General features: G+C 42.5%; 1 protein-coding gene and 1 pseudogene across 3 annotated transcripts in view; both read left to right on the top strand.

Annotated features, from left to right (window-relative positions):
- The first annotated feature begins 18606 nt into the window (after positions 1 to 18606).
- LOC123944021 lies at positions 18607 to 19087 on the top strand (annotated as a pseudogene).
- Positions 19088 to 27033: 7946 nt separating this feature from the next.
- The window catches only part of PPP2R5E (protein phosphatase 2 regulatory subunit B'epsilon), a 146300-nt gene continuing 145346 nt past the window's right edge, over positions 27034 to 27987 (top strand). For 2 of the 3 annotated variants that reach the window (XM_046008672.1, XM_046008671.1), the window contains exon 1: positions 27035 to 27663. The gene's annotated coding sequence lies outside the window, so the exon portion shown is untranslated. Of the gene's footprint in view, positions 27664 to 27987 lie in introns of all 3 variants that reach the window. The other variant, XM_046008673.1, reaches the window with a different exon arrangement.

Below are 27987 nucleotides of genomic sequence, written 5' to 3'. Positions count from 1 at the left end.
GTATAAAAAGACTTGGAGACACTGCATTTATAAAACAACACAGGAAATGAAACAGTTATCAAAACAGTAAAACTTTCAAAAATGTTTAAACTTTAAAAGTAATTAATAGAGGGCACCTGGGTGGGTGGGTAGGTTGGATGTCAGAAGCTTGATTGTGGCTAGGGCCATGATCTCAGAGGTGTGAGATCAAGCCCTGTGTCAGGCTCCATGCTGAGCGTTCCTTCTCTCCTTCTTCTTCTGCCCCTTCTGTCTCTCTCTCTCTCCCTCCCTCTCTCCCCACTCCAAAAAAAAGTAATTAATAGAGTTGGAAGATGTACATAAGCAAATACCTTTGAAAGTAGACCTCAAAGAGAGAGAAAATAAAAGATTAAAGGCACAGAAGATAAAATAAGGGTCTAATATCAGATTATCAGTTTTTACAATGTGAAAAAAAATGTAAAGGAGGTTGAAGGGATTTTTTTTTTTTTTAATTTATTTGACAGAGATCAGAAGTAGGCAGAGAGGCAGGCAGAGAGAGAGGAGGAGCCAAAGCTCCCTGCTGAGCAGGGAGCTCGATGTGGGACTCGATCCCAGGACCCTGAGATCATGACCTGAGCTGAAGGCAGAGGCTTAACCCACTGAGCCACCCAGGTGCCCCGGTTGAAGGGATTATTAAAATGAAATAACATTAGACGCTATGCCCAGAACTTCAGTCTTCAGATCGAAAGGCCCAACAGAGTGTCAAGTATAATGAATGAAAAAGATCCACACTGAGGTATAGCACTGTGAAGTGTCAGAACTCCAAGAACAAAGAGAAAATTTTAAAAGTTTCCAAAGAAAGTGGGGATGGGGGGGGAAGCAATCACTTAGGTACAAGGAAAACATGTGAATTAGACTCTTCATTAGCAAATCTGGATGACACAAGATGGTGAATCAAAGTTCCAACTTCTGAGGACAATTTCCTGCTATCTGAACTTGTGCTCTCCAAACTCATGAAGCAAATGGCAGTAAATTTTTTTGAGACATCCCTTGCTAAGCGAATATTTTTCACCTGCCTTCTGAAACTGAGGAACGAGATTTATTTCCCTAACAGAATATCCACTGCTAACCATACTCATTGGCCACTAGGAATTTAACAACTTGGATTTCAGGAGATAATTGCTTTTCCCACCTATAATTCTATAGATCAAATTGCCCTAACATGTGAGGTTTAAAGCTTTACTTTCTATTTAGCTTTTGAAAAAGGATACTGGAGGATGTATTCCACAAAGAACAATGGAGTAAAGCAAGGAAGACAAGAGATACCGGGAATCAGGGCACCAACCCAACATAGTAGCAGGATAACAGCTTTTCAGCAGGCGCACAGTATTCAGTCCAGGTTGGAGCAGGAGGACATGAACTATCAGGAGGGAGATGTCCAGGGAGAGAAGTGAGTTTGACCATTGGAATGTGACCATTGGTCACTGCTTCTGACCATGTGGAAAATGAAATAAGTGCCTTAAACTCACCAATTGAAAGAGACCCTCATATTAAGAATCATTTCAAAAGTTGTTAAGATTAAAAATAAATAAATCCACTTAAAGGCATAGAGTTCAAAGAAAGTTAAAGGATGAGGAAAGGTATACCAACCCACAGAATGGGAGAAAATATTTGCAAATAATACATCAGATAAGAACTTGCATTTAAAACATTTTTTTAAGCAGAGTGGCGCAGCGGAAGTGTGCTGGGCCCATAAAACATTTTTTTAAAAAGATTTTATTTATTTGACAGAGATCCCAAGTAGGCAGAGAGAGAGGGAGAAGCAAGCTCCCCGCCGAGCAGAGAGCCCCATGAGGGGCTCGATCCCAGGACCCTGAGACCATGACCCAAGCCGAAGGCAGAGGCTTTAACCCACTGAGCCACCCAGGCGCCCCTAAAAACATATTTTTTAAAATGTTACCACTCAGTAATAAGACAAAGCAATTTTTGAGATGGTCAGGATCTGAATAGACATTTCTCCAAAGAAGATAGAGAAAAAAGATGCTCATTGTTATCAGTCATCAGGAAAATGCAAACCAAAACCACGATGAGATACCACTTCATACACACTGGGATGGCTATAATAATAAAAAAAAAATCTTGGTGACGTTATGGGGAAATTGGAAGTTTCATACACTGCTCTGCTGTTAAGAATGTAAAATAGCGGGGCGCCTGGGTGGCTCAGTGGGTTAAGCCTCTGCCTTCAGCTCAGGTCATGATCTCAGCGTCCTGGGATTGAGCCCCACATCGGGCTCTCTGCTTAGCAGGGAGCCTGCTTTCCCCTATATCTCTGCCTGCCTCTCTGCCTACCTGTGATCTCTTTCTCTGTCAAATAAATAAATAAAATCTTAAAAAAAAAAAGAATGTAAAAAGCATAGCTACAGTCTGGCAATTCCTCAAACAGTTGCTATTTGACCCAGTTGTTCCAAATTAGGTATATGCTGAAGAGAATTGAAAGCATAAGTCCATATAAAAAATTGTACATGAGTGCTCATAATGGCATTATTCATAATAGCCAAAAGGTGGGAACAATCCAAATAATCATCAATTGTTGGAGGGATAAATTATAGTATATTCAAACAATGGAATATTATTCAGCCATAAGAAGAAAAGAAGTGCTAATACATGCTACAACTCAGATGAATCTTGAAAACATACTAAGTAAAAATAGCCACAAAAGACTGCCCTGTATGATCCCATATACATCAAAAGTCCAGAATAGTCAAGTCAACAACGAAAGAACATGTATCAGTGGTTACCCAAGGCTGGGAGGTGGGAGGGAAATGGGAGGGTTTGTGGATGATTGGGGTGGGGATGATGCAAATTGATGGTGATTATAGTTGCACAACTCTGAATATAATAAAAACTATTGTATTTTACAGTTTGAGTAAATGAATTACATGTGAATTTTACCCCAATTAAGTTGTTACCAAATATATATATATATATATATATATGACAAATACGAACCAAAAAACCAGGGAGGAGTTGGAATTTTAAAAAAGATTTTATTTATTTGAGAGAGAGAGAACAAGAGTGGGAGCAGGGACAGAGGGAGAAGCAGACTTCCTGCTCAGCAGGGAGCCTGACATGGGGCTCAATCCCAGGACCCTTGGATCATGATCATGCTTCCTCCTCTCTCTCCGCCTGCCTCTCTGCCTACTTGTGATCTCTGTCTGTCAAATAAATAAATGAAATCTTTAAAAAAGAAATAAATAAAAGAGGAAGGCAGAATGAGAGAGGGAAGGAGGAAAAAGTAGAAAACAACTTCAATGGGAAAGAAAAAATCACGTTCAAGGACTATTACACATCTGTTGGAGAGTTTAAGAATGAATAACAGGCACTCAGAAAGCCATGCATACGAACAAGGGTAGGGGTAAAAAAATGTATAAGAAAAGAAATGCGCCCCATGTCGGGCTCCCTGCTCAGCAGAGAGCCCGCTTCTCCCTCTCCCTCCACCTGCTGCTTTTCCTACTTATGCTCTCTCTCTCTGTCAATAAATAAATACAATCTTTAAAAAAGAAAAAAAAAAAAAGAAATGCAACCAGTACACTACTTAACCCTTCACTGGTAAATAATATTTATGTAGTCATAATAATGTAAGCACAGTATTGATTATTCAAATGTTGTAAAACTATTGATAGCAGGGAAGAGTCGTGGAAAAGGTGGGCAAATGTTTAGTTGTCCCTTCCCATAGCAGAGAGTCAACACTCTGTGGATAAATCAAGAAAATAGCACTATAAGCACATAATTTAGAAACATGTAAGTAAATTGCTTGCCAAAAAAGCTAAACAAGTTGAAAGGGATTCCCTCTAGAGAAGAGCTGGGGTGAAGAGATCGGTTAGGGGAGTGCTGGTTTTTGTTCTACAGTATTTGTTATAGGATACCTTGTGGTGGAATATCAGGATACTTCAGGCTGCAAATAACAGCTCATTTCAAATGAACCATATAAGGAACCTATTGCCTCACATTAAGTTCAGAAGTGGAGCATTTCCAAGGTTGCTTGTTAGCAAGAAAGCAAATTCTTTCCATTCTTCTGCTCTGCCAATCTTTATCTTGTCAGCCTCAAGTTCCCAAGATTGTTAGGATCAGTCAATCATCACATCCACACTCAACTATGTCCAATGGAAAAGAGAGTGTTTCTTTGTGATCCTTTTTATTAATGATCACACACTTACACACAAACACACACTTTCTGAGACACCTCACAGCAAGTGTTACTGGCCAGAATTTCATTGTGTGCCCACGTGCCTCAAATAGTCACTAACAGGAGAAATGCGATCACCACCAATTGGCCCACATGTGTTTCATTGCCTCTGGGGTTGGGGGTAACATAGACTTTTCTGAAGTACAGAGGTCCAGGGAAGGATACAAAAAGTAGGTTGGGGTTATTGAGTAGTTGCTGGGAAGATGGCCACCCACTTCTTGTATAGGTACTGCTGGACTTCAGTCACGTGTATGATTTCTTCAAAATATTTCTCATTGGAACCTTGACTCGAATGTAAGGTATTTGTGAGGCAAGAGTTAGCCTGCACTGTTTTACTTTTTTTCATCAACATGCGTTCCATGCAAGCCATTCGACCTTTAGTGGGTGCTTATTTAGAGGAGAGGGAGACATTTAACAAATTTAAAAGGAGAAACTGAAAAATGTGTCAGATGGTATTTGTTGTCCTTTTGGCAGATTTTATGTGATTTTCTGCCGCTGCAGTCAACAATGTCATATTGAATCAATTTGCTATTCAATTACTGACCCATTTTACTAATCCATCTCTCAGATCCACAAACCAACTCAGTTATCTAGCTTTGAGATTACTCATACATTATGTTGTTGGCACTTTAGTGCTGCCTGGGTTTTGTGCGTTACACTGCCCATTATCATTGGATCACGTAAAGTGTCAGAATTAAAATCATCGAACTTTGTAGCCCCGTCGTCCTTCATTCTTCCCGCTTTACATTGTATGATTAAGCAAAACACACATGCACTCACGCACATACGCGCACACACACACCCCAGAACAGAAAAAGCAAAACCTACTTGCACTCCTTGAATGCATCATGACAAATGCAGCCCCACTGGGCACTGGTGTCACTATCTGCAAACTGGAGATAAGAGTAGGTGTGGAAACTCCTGTCTTCCGTTATCTGTTCTCCCTTCCCATAGTTCTCAAACTCCAAATCATAGGTGGCGGATGTAATATCCAGAATAAGGACTATTTCCCAGAATATTGTACAAGTGTTTGTGGTTATAAGACTATGTTGGGGGGCACCTGGGTGGTTCAGTGGGTTAAAGCCTCTGCCTTCAGCTCAGGTCCTGATCCCGGGGTCCTGGGATCGAACCCCGCAGCGGGCTCTCTGCTTGGCGGGGAGCCTGCTTCCTCCTCTTTCTCTGCCTATTTGTGATCTCTGTCAAATAAATAAATAAAATCTTGAAAAAAAAAAAAAGACTATGTTGGGGCAATGGAATATATGTGGAAACGTCTAAGAATCTGCGTAAATTGACAGCTATTGAGTTGCCTATGACCCCTCTCCAGCTGTCTGGAATGTAGACCGGATGGCTGGAGTTCTCTACCCAACATGTTGGATTGTGAGGATAAAGGCCACGACTAGCTTCTAGCTGTTGGCTAAAAGGAGTCTGGGACCCTGAGGTTTTGTGGAGAAAGAAACTGCCTGTTGTTTAGCTACTATTTTTTCAAGTCTCTGTTAAAAGCAGTGGAATCTAATTGATAACACTGTATAAACTTTAAAAGATGGTTGACAATATTACATGAGTGGAAACATGTAAAAGCTCTTAGAAAAATGTTTGGGAGTTGGGGTACCTGGGTGGCTTAGTACCTCTGTTGTTACCTGCCTTTGGCTCAGGTCATGATCTCAAGGTTCTGGGATTGAGCCCTGTGTCAGGTTCCCTGCTCCATGGGGTCGGCTTCTCCCCTGCACTGCCCCCCCGCTTGTGCTCTCTCTTTCTCTTGAAAAAAGAAATAAAATCTAAAAAAAGAAAAAGAAAAACGGACAGTGTCTGGGAGTAGAGTAAGCACAAAGTCATAATTATAATGTTACACTGTTCCCATGCTTTGGTAAGGTTGTTCCCTCTGCCCGGTGGTTTGTTTGACAAACTCCTATTTATCCTTATGACCCAGCTCAATCAGTTCCTCCTCTGCGAAACCTTTGCTGATCTCCATCTAGGGAGTTAATCCTCCCTTTGCTTTGTACTAGCTCTTAATCTTATGTGTACTTTTATAGCAGCTTGGATATTTTTGTTTACACATTTGTCTCCTTACTAAACTGCTTTCTCATTAAAAAAAAAAAAAAAGCTAGAGTTCCCTTTTTAAAAAAGGATTTTATTTTTAAGTAATCTCTATGCCCAACATTTGGCTCAAACTTAGAACCCCAAGATCAAGAACCACACGCTCCACCAACTGAGCCGACCAGGTGCCTCTAGAGTTCTCTTTCAATAAACATAAAAATGTCATGGTTCCTGTAGATTCTGCTACTGCCCCTAAACCAATGGCATAATTCAATACGCCAATCTGGCAAACCACCACACCTCCCAACCTCACCCCAAATATCCTGCTGCACCATTTCTAAAGGAGACATAGCCTTCCTCCTCTCTTCTGACCCGCTCAGTGGATCAGCTGAACTAAGTGTCCATTGGGCTAGGCACTGTAGTGGGTGATGCTGGAGAAGGGGAGCAGGTACACAGTTGCCAAGACCTCAGAGAGCCTGCAGTGTAGGAGGGGAGACAGAGTCTCAACCAATAAAAAGAAGATGTACAGAGTGCAAAAGTAGGGGGAGGGAGGATAGAGATGATTCATTCTGTTCTCAGGCACAGGTTAAGAGAAGATGCCTGGAGCACCTGGGTGGCTCAGTGGGTTAAAGCCTCTGCCTTCGGCTCGGGTCCTGATCCCGGGGTCCTGGGATCAAGCCCCATATCGGGCTCTCTGCTTGGCAGGGAGCCTGCTTCCTCCTCTCTCTCTCTCTGCCTGCCTCTCTGCCTACTTGTGATCTCTATCTGTCAAATAAATAAATAAAATATTAAAAAAAAAGAGAGAGAGAGAGAAGACGATGCCTGGAATGTATTTTGAAAGAAAACTAATTTACCCGATAGGCTGGAGAAAGGGGAGAAAAGAGCAACAGATAATAAAATGGGCAGAAGGAAAACATGTGCAAAGGCGCAGAGGCATAAAATACGTGGTTAATTTTAGTCATGAACATTGGACTCAGGTCCTCCCAAGTTTCTCTGCAAACACATTCACAAAACATTTCTTAGGGTGATTTACCTCTGCAGATGGCTCATTGCATCTATTATGCCTTGAGCTCTCACTGTTTTAATTCTGAGGACAATGTTTCCCTGTGCTGTTTTCTAGGCTCCGTACCACTAGGTATGGCCGAAGTTGTTAATATTATTAGTCTAAAGAAGTGTTTCTCAGTGCCACTCAAAACCCCCCCGCATCACCTTGACTCGCCCTGCAGCCACCCTGCATTCGGGAGCTCTTCCTTCTAGAGGCTCACTCTTTGCTCTGACATTCAGAGCATTTGTAAGACTCCCTTGGAAAAACTTCATGTTTAGTTTTTAGCTATTCATTTCTAGTTAACAGCAGATTTGTCAGTTTTCTACCTTCTGTCTTTAGTACCTAGCCTAGGGGCAATGCTATATTAATTTGAGGGTAGTTTGTTATTTTTTTTTTCAGGGTTTTTTTTTTTTTTTGGTTCCAATAACTTCGTCGTTGATTAAACTAGACTTCTATGTATGAAGTTGCCATCTGTGCCTTCATTTCTCTTCTCTGGGACAGAATAAAGGCTCCATATTTCCTTAGGGGCTTTACCCATAATGGAGCTTGGCCCAGGAGTTGAATGAGATCCCAGCAGGGGCTTAACCAAGTACTCTTTCCCCAGAGACCTTCATTAACTGTGACTCCCACAGGGTCCCGAGGCTGGTGTGATAGGACCGTCGCTTGGCTGGATAGAGCTCTAGCACTCCACCTGGCATTTCCTTTTGAAAGTTGGACTGAGTTTTCTATAAGCCTTGAAGACTGTTCAGATCCAAGCACCATCTGTAAGCACCTGCCAGTGTAGTCTTCTCCCTGCTTCCACAGTACTGAGCGCACGTGCCTCTGCTGTTACACACGTGACACGCTGTAACGTTTCACTTCCATTCCTGTCCTATCAGGTACAGGTAGCCATCAACCATTGCGGCCATTAGTACAGACCAGAGCCAAAGAACCAAATTAATAAGTTAGGGTCCCATCTTGTGAATGCGCTTTCTTTTCACGGGAGCCTGCTTCCTTGGCCACCGAGATTTTGACTGAAAAGGCCCGAGTTAGAGTGCTAGTTCTCAGCATTCATCTGCCAGCAAATACACTTGTCGAGGGATGCTGAGCTCCTCCGAGATGAGGATCACCAGTGCAGTCTTCTTGTCTTGCTGTCCCACTTCTCTGTTGCAGTGTGATCGGTCCCTGGCTCCAGGGTCTGGGTTTCATCCCCTTCCTGGCTCGGCTACCTGAGGCAGAGTTGGAGATACTCCACACAAATAACTTCGTGAGATGGGGGCCACTAATATACCCATTTTACATGTGAGGAAACAAAGGACGACAGAGATTAAGGTACTTCCGACTCTAAAACTAGATCAAGAAGCACTGTAGGAACGGGAAGTAACTGGCTCTTGTTATGACCTCAGGGTTGTATATCGGGGGCAGCCCAGTGATGGGGCTGAGTGTGGATGCAGGTGCCAGATTCTCTGGGTTAAATCCTGACTGTATTACTCATTACCTCGGTGGTTTTGGAGGGGAAGTCACATAGCCTTCTGTACCTTGGTTTCCTCATCTGGAAAAAAAAAATGGTGAAATTAATAGTCTTCACCTTTTAGATTCTTATAATAATTAAGTGAGTTAATACAGGTGAAACACTTAGGACAGTACTTCAGACATGAAAAGTGCTCAATGAGTGTTAGCTATTGTTTATTTTTATCATCAGCATCAGCATCATTGAAACCAAGATGCCAGATAAAATGAGGCCCAGGGTCATTAGTCACTTGTCACGAGATTTTGGTCTTACATGATGCTTTCCAGGGTTCAAAGAGATTTCATAGTCATTATCCTGCGTGATTCTATCACCACAACATACTGCTGGTTGGTATAGCCAGCTATGCCCTCTTCTTTTTATAGATTCGTTCACTTAGCTCTGTTTATTTTTTTTAAGTTTTATTTCTTTTATTTTTTAAAGATTTATTTATCGGTTTTAGAGAGAGAGAGAGAGAGAGAGAGCGAGCGCATGCAAGGGGAAGAGGGGCAACAGGAAAGGGAGAGAGAATCTTAAGCAGACTCCCCAAAGAGCACGGAGCCCTGACACAGGGCTCCACCCACGACCCTGAGACCATAACCCGGGCTGAAACCAAGAGTTGGACACCCAACCAAAAGACCCTCCCAGGCACTCCAAGATTTATTTTATTTTAGAAAGAGAGTACACGGGTGTAGGGGGATGGGCAGGGGCAGAGGGAGAGAATCTTCAAGCAGACTCCCCACTGACCCTGGAGCCTAAAACAGGGCTCAATTCCACGACCCATGACATCATGACCTTAGCCAAAACCAAGAGTTGGATGCTCAACCGACTGAACCACCCAGGCGCCCCCATTTAGCTCTGTTTATTGAGGCCTCTTATATACCAGGCACTGCTATGTTCTGAAAATTCAAAGGAAACTTACGGTTTTCTGCTCTGTGTTAACAAGAACTGCCTTTGGGAGTGGGTTTCAAGGGGACATTTTACTTTCTACACTTTGTTCGAATTTATATGATACAAAGAGATTACTTTTATGGCGGTGGGAGAAGAGTCTAATGGGAAGGCAGGCATGCAAATTGTTAATTATAATACGATGTCATTATGGCAGTATGACACATGGAAGCTCCTAGAGGAAAGTCAGAGTGGGGGCATTTAAGCATGAGTAGAAGCCAAATAAAAGAAGGGAGAAGGGTGTTTAAGCAGTGAAAGCATGAATGAGTGTGGTTTATCTTGAGGAAATTACATATCATTCAGTACTGCTTGACATGTTTGGAGGGGCAAATGATAGATGTTAAGCTATTTGGGTAAGTCGGAGTGAGATCAGGAATTTACTAGGCGAAAGTGCTCTGAATTTGTCTACAAGTGACAGATGCCCATGAAGAATTTTATGCTGGGGAGTGACATGATCAGCTTTGTACCATTCTTCTGGCACTGTAGGCAATGAAAACCGATAATTTTCTGAAAGGCCAGTGTGGTCCAAGCGATACTAGTGTCAGAACGCAAGTCTTTTGACCTGTGTTTAGCATTTTCCATGAAACTATGTTGTCTCCTATATTAAGCAATATATATAAAAAGGTCCCATTATTTACTATATTGATCTGCTAGTGTGAATTCAAATTCATGACTAAGAGGGGTGTCTGGGTGACTCAGTTGGTTAAAGTCTGCCTTTGGCCCCTGAGGTCCTGGGATCCTGGGATCCTGGGATCCAGCCCCACACTGGGCTCCCTGCTCAGTGGGGATCCTGCTTCTCTCTCTCCCTCTCCCTCTGCCACTGCCCCAGCTTGGGATTTCTGTCTCTCTCTCTCTCTTTAGAAAAAAAAAAAATCTTTAGAAAAAATAATTAAACTCATGACTAAGAGAATGGGAAAAGATTTCACATAATCATCAAGCAACTTAACCTTGTCTTTTGTCTTTTTGTGGGGACATGCCTATTAGAAGATATTTTTCACTTGAATTCCATCTTCCCATTTGAATGGAAGAGAGCTACAATTCATTCATTCTTTAAATATGTGCAGAGCATAATTTCTACTGAACGATTTGTTCCAGGGCCTCTATCCTTGGAAAATTCATGCGATTTTTGTTAAGTCTAGATTTAAGTTTTGCTGATACACTGTAATTCCATTTCCTCCAGTTCCTTTCATAAGGTTGTATATCAAGTCCAAAGACGTACAGCCAGCAGCCTTTAGCAGGAGACCTTGCTTTCTTTAGGAGACAATAACTGCTCTCAGTTTCTTTAATCCTCTCTTTGCTCCCACACCCCTGTCCTCATTAGAGGGCATCAGTCAGCCTAATGCATGGCAAGCTGGCCAGGAGGAAATCTTCCACTTGGTATGACAATGCTTTTGCTGCCAATGCTCTCTAACCAGGGTCCATGCTGTCTGGCAAAAAGGAAGAGAAATACAGTCCTGCGCTATTAGCACCATCTCTTGGCTTTTTCTACCTAGAGCTCTGTCCTATTAATCCAGCAGGACATTCTTAGAATTCCAAGGGTTTCCCAAGCTCTCCAAATCCTCATGGTTGGTATGATCCTGTGTTACCATTAGGGCTTTAGTCTGAATTTATCCTAGGGATCGTATCTTCGTTCTGGTAAAGCTCATGTCATTGAATATCTCTTTGCCTTATGTGATCTACTTCTTGCTTTGCTGGAACAAGAAGTGCTAAACTGGGGCGCCTGGGTGGCTCGGTCGTTAAGCGTCTGCCTTCAGCTCAGGTCATGATCCCAGGATCCTGGGATTGAGCCACACATCTGGCTCCCTGTTCAGCGAAGAACCTGCTTCTCCTTCTCCCACTCCCCCTGCTTGTGGTTCCTCTCTCCCTGTATCTCTCTCTGTCAAATAAATAAATAAAATCTTAAAAAAAAAAAAAAAAAAGTCCTGAACTATGCTCTCTTAAAAATGACAACATCCACTTTGTGGGTAAGTTCAATTTTTTTGACTATACCCAGAACATAGTCTTTTATTCACTCACTCACAATTCTTTTTTTAAGTTTTATTAACTTTATTTATTTACTTTATTTACTAACTTCATTAACTTAAGTTTTATTGACTTAAGATAGCGTTCTTTTTTAAAGATTTTATTTATTTGAGAGACAGAGAGCACGAGTGGGAAGGGCAGAGGGAGAGCAGGAAGTGTGACAAGGGGCTCGATCCCAGGACCCTGAGACCATGACCCCAGCCGAAGGCAAACGCTTAACTGACTGAGCCACCAAAGCCCCCTCATTCACCAGTTCATTTAACCATTTTTTGAATGCTTATTATATGCCAGTCACTGTGCTAGTTACTTGAGGTGCAGAATTGCACAAAAATAGATCGGTCCTTCCATCATGAATCTTCTCATCTAGTGCCCCTGACTTAGGGGGTGGAGGGTAGGGTGGAGGTAAAAGTGAAGAAGAATGTGTTCACTGAGACTGGGAGGAAACGAAAGCATCTACAGTTGCCCTAGTTGTAAATAATGCATCTTAAGTAAGAAGTTGAAACATATTTTAATGGTTATATAAGAGCATGATGGCTGTTTTCAATTTAATTAGAGGAAAGGCGATATGCTCTGCTTAACATAATGCACTAGAGTCTATGAGAATGCAGCTATCTGTGTAAAAGTTAACACGGTTCCTCAAAAAATTAAATGCAGAGTCATCATAGGATCCTGGGTATATATGGGAATATATGGGTATATATTCTGGGTATATATGGGAAAGAACTGAAAGCGGGATCTCAAAGAGACTTTTGTACATCCGTGTTCATTGCAATATTACACAGTTGCCGAGAGGTAGAAGCAACCCAAGTGTCCACTGACAAGTGAACAGATAAGGAAAGTGTGGTATATATATACAAGGGAATCTTATTCTGCCTTAAAAAAGAGGAAATTCAGACACATGCTCCCATAAAGATCAGCCTGAGTGAAATACGCCAGTCACAAAAGGCAAATATTGTATGATTCCACTTGTAGGAGATATCTAGAGTGATCCAAATCATGGAAACAGAAAGTGGCATGGTGATTGCCAGGGGCTGGGAAAAGGGAGAAATGGGGAACTGTTGTTCAATGGCTATAGAAGTGCAGTTTTACAAGATGAAAAAATTCTAGAGATCTGCTATAGAATGATGTCAATATAGTTAACATGATTAACCGTACACTTAAAAGTGGTTGAGGGAAATTTCATATTATGTGAGTTTTTTTTTTTTTTGCCACAGTTAAAAATAAAATTTGAAAAATTTTGAAGTCAACGTGGAAGCAATGGGGAGTATAAGTGATGAAGTGGGGTCACTGGAAGGTTGGAGTCACAGAGCTGGCCCTACCAGTTTCTAGCTGGAGACTTCTAACGTCTAATCCTCAGGGTCCTCACTGGTAAAATGGAGATATGTCACCTACTTCAAAGTTTTTCAAGTATTAAATGAGATGATGTGTGTGCAAATTAGCAAACCCTAAAGTACTCTTCAAATGCAAGGCATTTTGATGGTGCGGATGCCTGATGCCCGACTTGTCTATTACCTGGCTTCACCACTGTTTTCTGGTCGTAGGAGGGTAAGGTGGGATGTTGAGACACCAGCTCCAGCTTTTCTCTACCACGTGTCCTGCTATTCTCTCCACTCCAAGTTTACAGGAGTAAAAGTACTCTTACCAGCAACTGTTCTTACTGACTTCTCTCCAGGCAAGTTCCTCTCGTCTCCCATTGTCTTATTTTAGTTAACTCAGTCATAGAACTGGTAAGATTAAATACAGACTTACTGGAAGATTGAATAGCAATGCAACACGGTGGACTAACTCCTGTCTAGGACTCTAACTCTAGCTAGGAGCCCAGCAGGGCCTTGAAAGAAGGAAAAGTTTCTTTTTTTAAGATTTTATTTATTTGACATACAGAGATCACAAGCAGGCAGAGAGGCAGGCAGAGAGACAGAGAGAAGGAAGTAGGCTCCCTGTCAAGCAGAGATCCCGATGTGGAACTCGATCCCAAGACCATGAGATCATGACCCGAGCCGAAGGCAGAGGCTCAATCCACTGAGCCATCCAGGCGTCCCAAAAGAAGGAAAAGTTTTAAATAAACAAAACAAAGGGAATGGAAGAAGGGTTGGCATTCTTACCCCAAAGATACAGATGTGGTGAAAAGAAGAGCCATCTGTACCCCAATGTTTATAGCAGCGATGGCCACGGTCATCAAACTGTGGAAAGAACCAAGATACCCTTCAACGGACGAATGGATAAGGAAGATGTGGTCCATATACACGATGGTGTATTCTGATTCATCATCAGAAAGGATGAATACCCAACTTTTGTAGCAACATGGACGGGACTGGAAGAGATTATGCTGAGTGAAATAAGTCAAGCAGAGAGAGTCAATTATCGTATGGTTTCATTTATTTGTGGAGCAAAGCAAATAACATGGAGGACATGGGGAGATGGAGAGGAGAAGAGAGTTGAGGGAAATTGGAAGAGGAGATGAACCACGAGAGACTATGCACTCCGAAAAACAATCTGAAGGTTTTGAAGGGGCGGGAGGTGGGAGGTTGGGGGAGCCAGGTGGTGGGTAATAGGGAGGGCACGTATTGCATGGAGCACTGGGTGTGGTGCATAAACAATGAATTCTGTTACAGTGAAAAGAAATAAAAAAAAAATAAAGACTCCCCACTGAGCTGGGAGCCCGATGTGGGGGCTCCATCCTAGGACCTGGAGATCATGACCTGAGCCGATGGCAGACGCCCAACCATCTGGGCCCCCCAGGCGCTCCAAGAGTTGGCATTCCTGATTGGAGGGAACTTCATGAACAAAGTTTGTAGGAAAAAAATAAGGAAAGCTTAGCGGACAAGGAAGACACTGGCTTGCTGGAAATGATGAGCCTGAAAGATAAATACGGATACAAATAAGAGGGGACTTCGGGAGCAGGCTGAAGATACTTGATTCTATGCAGTGAGGAGTTCAGTTATTTCACTTTGAGAGTAGAGGTATGAGCTGTTGAATGCCAGTTTTAGACCCAAATAATTCATGGGCCTAATGCAATTACAATAAAATCTCAATAGGTTATTTAGGATACTGAAATTCAACCAGATGAGAAATTCAGCCATCAGATGAGAATAAGTAAGAGAAAGCTTTAAAAGTATAATGAAAAAGGACTTGCCTTGTCAATGAACAATGGTGGGAAAATTGGTTATTTGTTTAAAAAAAAAAAAGTCGTTGGGTCCCTGGGTGTTTCAGTGGGTTAAAGCCTCTGCCTTCAGCTCTGGTCATGATCTCAGAGTCCTGGGATTGAGTCCCGCATCGGGCTCTCTGCTCAGCAGGGAGCCTGCTTCCCCCATTCCCTCTATCTGCCTGCCTCTCTGCCTACTTGTGATCTCTGTCTGTTAAAAAAAAAAAAAAGTCATTTTATGTCCCATGTCACAACTTGTAGCAAAATTAATTCAAGCTCAATTAAAGAGTATACTGTAAGAGACACATAAAACAAAAATTAGAAGATAATATATAGAGATAAATGTCTGCTCTCTGAGTGGGTTAAGGAGTTTTTAGAATGACAGAACCTCTGATACGCTGCTGCCGGGAATGTAAATTGGTACAAACATTGAGGAAAGCAATTTGTTCCTATTTTGTGAGAGTGAAGCACATACCCTATGACCTGATTCTACTGCTAGATACACACACACACACACACACACACGCGAACTTGAGAACCATACGCATGGATATGAGCCTAGGAATGGCCACAGCACCACTGTTCAAAATAGTAAAATGCTGGAAACCTATCATCACAAAACCATATGAACAAACTGCAGAACATTTGTACATGGAATACTCTGTAACAGGGAATTATCTGAATATATGAATAAAGGGAATTATCTGAAGTATGTGTATTAACATGGTTAAATTTAAAGCACACCACGGGGTGCCTGGCGGGCCCAGTCAGTTAAATGTCTGCCTTTGGCTCAGGTCATGATCCTGGGGTCCTGGGATCGAGCCCCACATCGGGGTCCCTACTCAGTGGAGAGTCTTCTTCTTCCTCGCCCTCCCACCCCAACTTGTGGTGGCTCTCTCTCTCAAATAAATAAAGAAAATCTAAAAAAAAAAAAAAGCATATCATGTTAAGTGAAAAAATAAGCTACAAAAGATAACATACCAATTATATACATAATACCAATTGTATACATAATACCAATTATTTACAATCCTAAAATATGCAAAAATATTACTTGCTATTTAAGAATATGTACATATTTAGTAAAGGTATGACATCATGGGACTAAAAAGCACCCGATTTAGGGACATGGTAACCTCTGAGACAGAAGGGATGTGATGGAAAAGGTTACACAAGAGGCTTCTACTGTGCTGGTATTTAATTCTCGAGCTGTGTGGTAGGTACATGGTTATATGTTATATTATTCACTCAATGACTTGTATGTCTAAGATGTTTTGTGAAATAAAGTTTTTTTAAAAAAGATTTGATTAATTTATTTGAGGAGGTGGGGAGGGGGCAGAGGGAGAGGCAGGCAGACTCCCCGCTGAGCAGAGACACTGACACAGGGGCTCACTCTCAGGATGTGAGGTCATGACCTAGGCCAAAGTCAGACGCTTAATGGACTGAGCGACCTGGACACAGCATGAAATAAAGTTTAAAGGTAATATGTATTCCCTGTGAAAAATTAAAACAAAGGGCATCTGAGTGGTATAGGACATTAAGCATCTGACTCTTGGTTTCAGCTCAGGTCATGATCTCAGGATTGTGAGACTGAGCCCGCCATTGGGCTCACACTGAGTATGGTGCCTGCTTGAGGTTCTCTCTCCTTCTCCCTCTGCCCCTCCACTTGTGCTCTCTCTCTCTCTAAAAATAAATAAGTAAATCTTTTTAAAAAATCAAAACAATATCTAAATACATAATTTAATCATTAACTCTGAACCATGACGAAAGGAATTCACCAGTCACAATTCCAGGTATATCTTTCCAGACTTATTTTTGATATTTACCTTGTCTAGGTAGCTATATATTTCATATATTATGTTTTTCCTAATATAAATAGGGTACTGTTTTACATATAATTCTGCAATTCTTGCATTTTTTCACTTAATATCATTGACACCTCTGCATACAAATATATATATACATCTCCCTCATATTTAATGGCTATATAATATTCCATGGCATGAATATGCTATGATTTTACTATCCTTCAACTGATACATACTTAGGTTGTTTTTATTTTTTGTTATTAAAATTCTGCAATTAATATCCTTGATGAACCTTAGGAGTATCTTTGTTTGAAAGATTTTCAGGAGGAGGAATTTTTAAGGGAAAGACTTTTTTAAGAACTTTGCTTAGCAATGAAAGAAATCTCCAAGGAATTATGGTATGCTTCTCTACATAAAATTCAACATATAAAAAATGGATTTAAGTAAATAACAAAAACACTAAAATTGTAATAGAACTAAAGAACACCGATAGATAATTTGCAGAAAAATAAATATAAATGACTATCAAATATGTGGAAAATATTTTAACTATTTTACCTCTGTGGTTGAAAAGATGAAAGTGATAATCAGTTTCAAATTTTTTACCTATAAATTTAGACAGGATGAGAAAGGATAATCATGTTGGCAAAGTGGCAGAATGCAATCAAGAACTTAAAAATATTTGGGGCGCCTGGGTGGCTCAGTTGGCTAAGGTTCCCATTCTTGGTTTCGACTCAGGTCATGATCTCAGGGTTGTGGGATTGAGCTCCGCATGGGGCTTTGCACTCAGCTCAAAGTCTGCTTGACGTTTTCTCCCTTTGTTACTCCTTCACTTTGACATGCACGCACTCTCTGTCCCTCTTTCAAATAAATAAAATCTTTAAAAAAAGAAACCAAGAAATGTTCATATTCTCAGTTCATTAATTCTACTATTATCAGTTTACTTGGAAAAACTTAGACAATCACTGTGTGTTATTTTGGGGCAGGGGTCATTCTCTACTTTCTCTTCCCCAGCACACCTGGAAATAACAAAGAGCCCCAACATTCATTTTGTACAACATGACTGATATCCTGACCACAGTTGACTGGACTACCATAGGTACCTGACCCAAGCTGGGCCAGGACCCCCTTCCAGGGATCCCAACTGAACTCCTGGCTGCTCTCTGGAATCAAGACAATGCAAACATGAGGGCTTATCTGCCATTTTGTACCACATGGCCTGGCTCTCAAAGAAAGCCCCTCTTTAGTGTGACAAAAAAATTGGAGCACAATTACAGCAAGAGACAGAAACAAAAAAGACCCCAGAGTCTTGCTGGTCTGCTGTGAATCCCTGCTTACTGAGGTGAAGCGCAGCCCTGTCCAACATTCTAACAATTCCCCTACTTCACTTATACCAGATACCATAAGTGCCTGGTAAGTCTCCTGTGCTCTGACTCTAAAGAGAGAACCATGGGTTCTCTGAGCCCGGGTGGCTCTGTTGGTTAAGGGACTGTCTTTGGTTCAGGTCATGATCTGGAAGTCCTAGGATCGAATCCTGCATCAGGCTCCTTACTGCTTCTCCCTTTGACCCTCCCTGCTCTCATGCTCTCTGTCTAATAATAAATAAATAAATAAATAAATAAATAAATAAATAAATAAATAAAATCTAAAAAGAGAGAGAGAGAGAACCATGGGTTCTGTCTGTTCCCAAATATCCCAGCACCTAGAGAAGGAAGAGGGATATCCTACTTTCTGACTCCGACCTGGAGGTGTAGGGGGAAGGTGAGAAGGGAAGGAAGGAAGAATCTAAATTGGCTGAACACTTATGAATTAAATAAAAATAATCTATGTGACTCACTTTGGATAATTCCTGGCCCATAATAAAAATACCCTGGCTTCCTTTCGGCCGGAACCGCTATCTTCCAGTAACTGTCCAAAATGACCAACACAAAGGGAAAGAGGGGAGGTACCCATTATATGTTCTCCAGGCCTTTTAGAAAACATGGACTTGTTCCTTTGTCCACATACATGCTAATCTACAAGAAAGGTGAGATTGTGGACATCAAGGGAAAGGGCACTGTTCAAAAGGAATTCCCCACAAGTGTTACCATGGCAAAACGGAAAGAGTCTACAATGTTACTCAGCATGCTGCTGGCATTGTTGTAAACAAACAAGTAAGGGCAAGGTTCTTGCCAAGAGAATTAACGTACGCGTTGAGCATATTAAACATGCAAAGAGCTGAGATAGCTTCCTGAAGCGTGTGAAGGAAAACGACCCGAAAGAGAAGGATGCCAAGGAGAAAGGTACTTGGGTACAACTGAAGCGCCGGCCTGATCCACCCGGAGAAGCACAGTTCGTGAGAACCAATGGAAACGAACCCGAACTGCTGGAACCCACTCCCTGTGAATTCATGGCATGATAAATGTAAAGAAAATAAAAGACCTCAAGACTGTTAAAAAAAAAAAAAAACCGGAAAAAAAAAAAAAAAGAATACCCTGAAGAGACAAACACACACAAATCAGGTACCAAGCCAGCAGTGAATGGGAGTTCTGAGTGTCACAATTCAGCTTACATATCATCTCCTCTTTTTCCCGAATTTTTTTCCATTTTCCCCTCCTGGTCACAGGATTTTACCCTGGGCTCTGGGCTTTCATAACAATTAGCCCTTGATCATAACATCTCATAAACACAGAGAGATAGTACTTCTCTCTTACTTGGATTTGAATTTCCCCAGGGCCCAGGGTAGGTAGGTATTTAAATGTTTGGAATGAATGCATGAGGGAATGATGAAATAAAATAATGAAAGTTTTGGTTAGGAAAGGTCTCCTATATTAAGTGTTTGAAAGGCTTATTGAGGGGCGCCTGGGTGGCTCAGTGGGTTAAGCCGCTGCCTTCGGCTCAGGTCATGATCTCAGGGTCCTGGGATCGAGTCCCGCATCGGGCTCTCTGCTTGGCGGGGAGCCTGCTTCCCTCTCACTCTCTCTGCCTGCCTCTCTGCCTACTTGGGATCTCTCTCTGTCAAATAAATAAAATCTTAAAAAAAAAAAAAAAAGAAAGGCTTATTGAAATGTCTGACCATCGTGATGAGGATTTCTCTTGACGTGGAGCATTTGCCATAGTCAGCCTGTGGGACCCATGAGTTCTAGTTAATTATAACATTTTTTTTCCCTCGGAAGGTCAAGACAGCTAGGATTTTATACTTTGACTGAATCTCTCCCAATGCTTTTTTTCAAAAATACTTTTTCATAAGTACTTTGTTCTAGTTGCCAACTGGTATGTTAACTGGGTCACTAACCTTCCAAATCTGAGACTATAAGCTTTCTTGATTTAGAAGAACCATCAAACGAAAGTTTCAAATACTTGAGGTGACTATGGCCATCATCCTTGTTTTCAAAGCTCTTTAAATCTAAATTCTAAAAAAAAAAAAAACCTCTTGAAAAAGAAGGTTGACTTGAATCCATACTGTAACCTCACTCTGCCAACAAAGTGTGCTTCTCACGAAGCCAGATGGGGGTTCTTTGTTATTTTGCAGAGAGACAAATACCAAGGGAAATGAGTGGAAAGCCTTCACGTTTTAAATACATGCTAACACAGCACTATATACAAACCTGATTGTGTAGAAGATTTCCAGTGGGACAGGCAGTAAGATAGTTTAGAATTTCAGTGCCTTCTAGTCTTAACTCCTGCCCAGGTTCTGCTCCTTACTAGATGTATAATGTTGGAAAAGAAACTAAACTTTCTGTGTCTTACTTTTTGCATCTGTAAAATGGGACAAAACTTCCTACACCAATGGGTTATTGCGAGGAGAATACATTCAAAATGTCTGCCATAGTTTCTGGCTCATCGTCTTCAATGAATGGGAGACCGTGTTGATGAGAATGGAAGACTTGGCCCATTATTTCTACTTTCTTTTCTTTATGACCTTCTATTACACACTTAACTTCTGTATCTTATTAGTCTCTTCTATGTGATGGGGAAAAGAGTAGCTTTATATTCAATCACTTGGACATACTGTTAGCAAGCAAAGATTTAAAAACCGAGGTAACTTGGTACAGCATAAGGAGGTCTGGTCCACGGGACGCCTGGATGACTCAGTCATTTAAGCATCTGCCTTTGGCTCAGGTCATGATCTCAGGGTCCTGGGATCAAGACCCCTGTTAGGCTCCCTGCTCTCCCTGCTCTCTTTTTCTCAAATAAATAGATAACATCTTAAAAAAAAAAAAAAAAGACCTAGCCCTTGGAAGATCTGGGTTCAAATTGTGGTTCTACTAGTTACTAGTTGTATGATACTGGATAACTTCTCTGATCCTCATGTTTTTTATTTATAAATTAGAAATACTATGTATCTACAGGGGCACCTGTGTGGCTCAGTTGGTTAAGCATCTGACTTTTAATTTCAGCTCAGGTCATGATCTAGGGGTCATGAGATTAAGCTCTGCATTGGGCTTGCGGTTCAGTGGGGAGTCAGCTAGAGATTCTCTCTCTCCCCCTCTGCTCCTCCCCCAGACTCACTCTCACCCGCAGGCTTTCTCTCTCTCTCTCTCTCAAATAAATAAATAAATCTTAAAAAAGAAATACTATGTATCTACAGCATTAAGGTTCCAATTAAATAGTGCATATGAAAGTGAACTGAAATTGCTATACATGGTTCTAGTTATTATCGCCAGTACCATAGAAGATTGTATATGTTGTCCTTATTGGTTTATTTTGTTTTAATAACAGTGTGCTCAGATTTAAGTTTTCACCTTTTTGGTTGTCTTTCCCTTTTAGAACATTTTAGCAGTAATTTACCCTATGTTCATAGGCTTTACTCTATTGATACCTTTAAAATAATGTTCTCTCTCTACGATAGAGCAATGGAACCCTAGGTGAACATTCAACCATAGGCTGCATTTCCTGAAATCTGGCCTTGGTGTTTTAAGGGATGCAGTAAAACAAACTATTGAAAAGCAGTAGTTTGCTAAGAAAAAAGCTCATTTTCATGTTTGGTAGATCACTGTACTGTTTCTTCTCATGCAGGTGTATTTTAGGGGCACTTAATTCTAAAAGTATAATTCTTTTTTTTTTTTTTTTTAAGATTTTATTTATCTGTCAGAGAGAGAGCACAAGCAGGAGGAGCAGCAGGCAGGGGGATAAACAGGCTCCCTGCTGAGCAAGGAGCCTGATGCAGGGCTCAATCCCAGGACTTTGGGATCACGACCTGGGTTGAAGGCAGACGTTTAACCAACTGAGCCACCCAGGCATCCCTAAAAGTATAATTCTTAAGAATATCTGCTTCAAGTCTTAAAAATAAAAGCCAACAAACAAATTAGACTTGATGAATTACACTAAGAAAGAATTCTTGGCAGGGTCACTTTAAATGGTTGTCTTTCATGCTTAAGATCAGATTTTGTCTAAATATTTCATTTAATGCAACTCCTAGAAAACCCCAGATCCAGGGTCTAAGGTGAGGCTTGGTGAGGTTAAGTGACTTGCCTGTGTCTTATAAGTCGGGATTCTTTTGGGCATATGTTATAGAACTTCAACTCCAAAGTAGCTTAAACAAAAAAGGGAATTTACGGGCTCATATGATTGAAACTACCTTCAAACAGAACTGAATCCAGCAGTTTCAATTGTGTTGTTAAAACCTGGCATTTTTCCAAAGTTACCTCTACCATATTGGATTCCTCCAAGATGGAGGAAGAAGAGGATGATGGTGACATGCAGCTCTAATTTACATCCTTTCTACGGTTTTTGTTCCAAGAGGAAGAAAGGTATCCCTCTCCCAACATTCAGAGAGGAAATCTTGGATTTGATCTCCTTAGGTCTTTTACTTTTTACTTACCTCTCTGCAGGGAGGAAAGACATTAGCAGCGCAGTTATTACCTGTCCACCAGGATCACATGAGGGAAGTGGTGTGGTCCTCCAAGGAAAGGCAGCGGTGGATGGGAAGCAGATATCTACCACATCAAGTCTAGGCTGTTACTAAGGGCAGGGCTAGGACAGAAATCAGGACCTTGTTCCTAGTGCCATTCTGCAGGTTACAGAGAGGAATAGAAATAGCTAAGTTTAGAGCAAAAATAGTTTGGGCCTCTTTTAAAGGAATGTCAATTAAAAATGAAGGTAAAGCTCTGAAAGGATGTTAAGTCAAATGACCATTTTTTCACTTTTAGAAGTATATGGATAGTGTAAGATGCAAATTCTTGTTATTGCTAATGAATGCCTTCACACACAGTCTATAATTTAGCATGGAAGTGTATTGAAAGGCATGCCTCGTTTCCTTGCTTCTTTTCTTCCTGTCACAATGGGACACGCCGGAATAAAATTTCAAGGGGGAAAAACTTTCTAGAAGTTTCTAGATGGATAGAAACTATTAAAATATAAACAAAGTGGATGATTATGGTCAGAACTAGTGTTTGTTGAGCAGTGAACACGTGCAGACATGTGTCATGTAGTAGATGCATAACCTCATGACAATCTGTTGACTGCCCAAGGAGTTATGAAGTGTGAGTCTATCTATTTACAGGCCAGGAAACCAAGAATGTGACAAGTGAATAATTTGCCCCAGCTCCTGACTGTGTGAGCTGGGATTCCACCTCAGGTAAATCTGATTCCAGAGTCTGTGTTATCAGCATTGTGCTTATAATTAGTTATAGCTTTAGTTCATTTAATTGTGTAATTTAACTGTCTTAAAAGCAAAATTGTTTGTGGTACCTTATTTTGTTTTATCCCATGCGAACCAAAGTGCACTTGAAGCTGACTTTGTCTTTCCCCATCTTTTCTCTTTCCCCATTTTCTTGATCCATCAGTGACCTAGGGTCTCTCACTGCTAGGTAGGAAACTGGAGTACCTAAAAGTTTTCAATCTCAAGCAATAATTATACACATTAATCTCATGGAAAGCCATGAATAACCTATCACCTAGAGGTGCATCTGAAAATGTGACTGTACTATTTACAGTGTGCCGGGCAGCACAGTTGGTTAAGTGCCGACTGTTGGTTTCAGTTTAGGTCATGATCTTGGGGTTGTGGGATCAAGCCCCACATCGGCTTCTGTGCCCACCGTGGAGTCTGCTTGAAATTCTCTCTCCTTCTCCCTCTGCCCTTCCTGCTTCTGTTCTCTCTCCCTCTCTAAAAAAATAAAACAAAAAAAATTGTGACCCAGGAAAATGTCACTGCTCAGGGTGTTGCCAGTGAAGATAAATGTGGCTCAGAGAAATATAACAGCAGAGTCCCGAGTCTATGCTTGCTGTGTAATTTTCTTGTTTTTTTCCAGAGAGCAGCTCTTGCCTCAGGCTTTTTCATCTTTCTTCCCTCTCAGCCCAAACCCCACTTCCCCAACACAAACATTGGGCTCGTTCACCTCTGTGATGTCTTGTCAGTGGAGATCTTTTCCTCCTCTGGTGGCTGAGAATTGGTTTGATGATGTTTCTGCTTATTATCTGACCCTTCTTTAGTTCACCAGTCAGCCACCATTTGATAGTCTCAGTAGATCCACGATAAGCTCAGCCTTGGTATCTGGGAAGTGAGCGCTTTCATCTGATAGTGATGAACAGTGTTTTGTCACTTGATAATGGCTTCCCAGATGACTGTAAGGTATTTCTTTTTTGGTGTTAACCAGAGTAACAAGTCTCTAAACTTTTTTGATCATTTATTCCCATCAGTATATTTTTTGGAAGCAATTTCTAACCAAAGATATGTATATTTGTTTATTAAGTACAAGCTTTCATTTATGACTCAGTTATAATATATGCTTACGGTAAAAGGCATTTGTCAATGACAGTGGATATAAATCCTCATTCAAATAATCTCATTGATGAATTTGATTTTTTTTTAGACATTTGGTTAGATTTATTAGATTGTTATTTCAACTTTGAAACGTGGCTGTCAAAGATCTAGTATTAAGAAGTGTTCTGCAGTGTTTGTTTTCCTGTGGTTTGTTTGCAAAGGACCCTGGGAAAGGTGTTTGTTCTCTACGGGTTAAATTAAGCCTAGGTAAAACCTTCAATAAATCCACTTAGTTGAACCTAGCAAGTTGCAATTAGTCACTACCTGTTGACCAGGACTGACTGGGTGGGATTTCCACTGCCCACCCCTGGAAATGGGTAACTTCCAGTTTTCCTTGAGGACATCTCCTACGCTGTTCTAGGTCAAGAGAGGATTCCATGAACTGAGTGCAGGGTCACTTATTCTGTATATAAAATATTAATTGATCTAAATGACTACTTCTTTTTTGTAACTTTTTTTTTTTTTTCTAAATGACTACTTCTCAATTAGAATTAAGCATAAGCAGATGTCTCCATGTTTTCTTCTTCTGCTTTCCAAATGGATTGCCTTGTACTATTCCTGGAACATAGACAACCCTGGCTTGCATGGGCCTCCTTTAGAAAATATTGTCCAAGGAACAATTTTTCACATAGGCAAGGATGTTCCCATTTTAAAAGACCTGCTCATTTCAGTTACTCAGCCATTTTAAAGAAAATGAAAGAGTTTTGAAATGAATTCTTTATAGAGATCATAATTTTCAAGCAAAATCCCCACTCTGCAAAATGTGAAATGTTCTAAGCAACAGCTGTGAGCATTTCAAACGTGCACTACTCTTTGACGGTCCAACTGTTGCCAAGGGAAATGGAGTTGGCTTTAAAATCTTCCTTGGTTTTAATTCTGCATTTCCCTCAGTCAGAGATTGAGTATACAGGTTCTGCATGGCTGGGACCCTGAACTTTTCATGGAGACTGGTATACGAAACCAAGACGCAAGGAAGGAGAATGGTGTAAGGTGCAAGGAAGGCCACTTTTCTAAGGCCTAGTGATGAACTTTGCAGGGCAAAAATGGGTACTATCTATACAGTGGCCAATCATCTGGATTCAGTAGGAGGAAACCACTTCTACCTAAGAAAGCGATCTTTTCCTGTTTCCCATTTGTTCAAAACGGATTAAAAAAAAATCTTTCTTTCATGGTACAAAATTTTATTTTTCACTCAAGATCCATTTATGGGAGTGTGAATAAAAATTTGCAACACCTCAGTGTTAAAACAAACAAGAAATGCATTTTGTTGCTGTTGTTGTTACTTGTACATATGGTACATAGTCTTATTTCTTAACTGTATAGAAAACATGATAAAACGCTGAGGGGGAAAAACTAGGTTACAGAACAAAACATACAAAATTAAAGGAAAAAAAAAACACTGGAGGGAAGTACATCAAAATGTTAATAGGGGTTATAAATGTTAGAAAATATTTTTTGTCTTCCAAGTTTTTAGCAACTGGTGATCTGTCATTAAGAATTTGTTTCTTCCTGCCTCAAGCCCACCCCTTCCCAACCCCCCCACAAAGATGTACCCAGCGTGCATTCAAATGGAACGAAGAGCCCCAATAACATTATCTGGAATTGCACCATTTGGGTTTGGGCTCACCAAGCACGTAAACACATCTCTAAGTATTTTATTACTTGTCTAGCTAGAGTTGAGTGAAGTCTTCTCCATAAACTCTTTCGGATCCAATTTGCCAATTAAAATCTCACAAGCTCGTGCAGTCTGGAGCTGGGTTTCCTTGAGCTCTGTGCAGCAGGAGGGCCCACGTAGTTGATCCGGATACATGATTGCAAAACACAGGGACAGCGAACCCCCTGCATGAGCTACACTGGGCTAGCCTCTACCAAGGCTTGCAGGAGCTTCAGGGAGCTGATACTCAAGAGAGGTTTAGGGAAACGGAGCCGAGGTGACTCAGAATTCGAAGCGATACCCAACCCTTGGCCCAGGCCCAGAGGTTCAGATTTCGGTGCCAGGACTCCCACAAGGCTCAGGGGAGAGCGACTGCTGGGGGTTTCAGGGCGTGCTGCGAGGTGCTCATTTACACAGTGGTGCACAGGCGCGGGCGGGACATCTTAATTCTTTCTGCGCTTATTTCAGCGCTGGTACCCGTCCTGAGTTGGGGGTCCTCAAGCCCAGACGGCCAGCCAAGCTGCTGAAGGGGGCGGATCCAAGGCCCAGGGGCCTCCCCCACCCTTAAGCCTGCCCCTGCCCTTGGAATCCTCTCGCTGAAGACAACCGCCGCCCGGAGAAGCCGCATTGCGTGGAAACTCAGCCATCCCATTGAACTATCAGTCGCACACCTCCCGAGTTTCAGGAGCTCCTCAAAGGCCTAAGGGCTGCAGTGCTCCCGTGCTACAGCCTACCCACCCGCCTGGCGGAAGCTGCAGCAGCGCGGCCGGAGAGCGCGGCTGCATCCGGGTCCTTCTCCCCTCAGCCCAATCCTCGGCCTTGTCTCTTCCCACCCTCCTGTTTCTCCGCCCCCCCGCCGCCAATCCCTGATCGGCTCTCAGACGAACCTGCTGGCATGGGAGTGAAGGCGGACAGGGGCCAATGAGGCCTCGCTTCCCGTTTGAAGCCTCCAGTGAGTGGGCGCCGGAGGCGGGCGCTGCTGGCCAGAAGGTTCGGTTGCGCGTGTGCCATGGACTCAGCCGCCCGGTGATATTGACAATAGGAGAGAGAAAGGGGCATTGACGGGGACCCACCGCGGGTACCAAAGGGCGGCTCTGGCAGCGGCGGCTACAGCTCCAGCGGCTCCTCCTCCTTCTCCTTCCTTCTTCTGCTGCCGCTGCGGATCCACTCTTCCTCCCTCCCTTCCCCCCCTCCCCACGTCGTCGCCGCCGCCGGGTCCGGTGCAACGAGCAGAGGCGCCGCCCGCCGGGAATGTGAGCGAGGAGCCACCGGCGGAGCCGCAACGGGGTCGGTGCCGATTTGATGGGACGGGCCCGCGGGGGAGGATCGTGAGGCTGCCGCCGCCGTCGCCACCGCCGGAGCGCTGAGGTTCAGGTCCGGCCGTGAGGCCTAGAGGCGCCGCCGCCGCGGAACCGGAGGGACGCCGCGCCGGACAGCCGTCGCCCCGGGCTCCCTGCCGCTGTCCGGACCTCCCCCCGCACGTCCCGGTCCCGCCACCCGCCCCCGCTGCGGCCCTCACACCGGTCTCCCCTCGAAACCACAGATCATCTTTGGATTCTTCCCCAGAAGCTTCAAGGTAACTTCGTCTCTCCAGCACCTCGGCTCGCCCGCTTCCTTTCCTCTTCCAGGTCTTCCTTGGGAACCTGCAGAACACCGGCTTCGGGAAGGCCTGGCCCGGGCAGGCGGGGGGTGCGGTGGGGTGGGGTGGGGTGTGGGAGAGGGAGCGCCCGTCCCACTTGTCTGATTTACCTGCAAAGGCTTCTGACGATGCCGCCCATTTACTCTGCCAACCCCCCCCCCCCCCCGCACCTTCCGGCATTGGAGGCATATTCTTGTCCCCCTTTATCCACTGATGGGGGGCGGGGGGAAGCCGGCGGGGAGGGGGGATTGATGTAGTGAG

This window comes from Meles meles, chromosome 6 (assembly GCF_922984935.1).
Source record: "Meles meles chromosome 6, mMelMel3.1 paternal haplotype, whole genome shotgun sequence".
Lineage (NCBI taxonomy): Eukaryota > Metazoa > Chordata > Mammalia > Carnivora > Mustelidae > Meles > Meles meles.
Note: the sequence above shows the minus strand (reverse complement) of the source record. Positions and strands in the feature narration are given on the sequence as shown.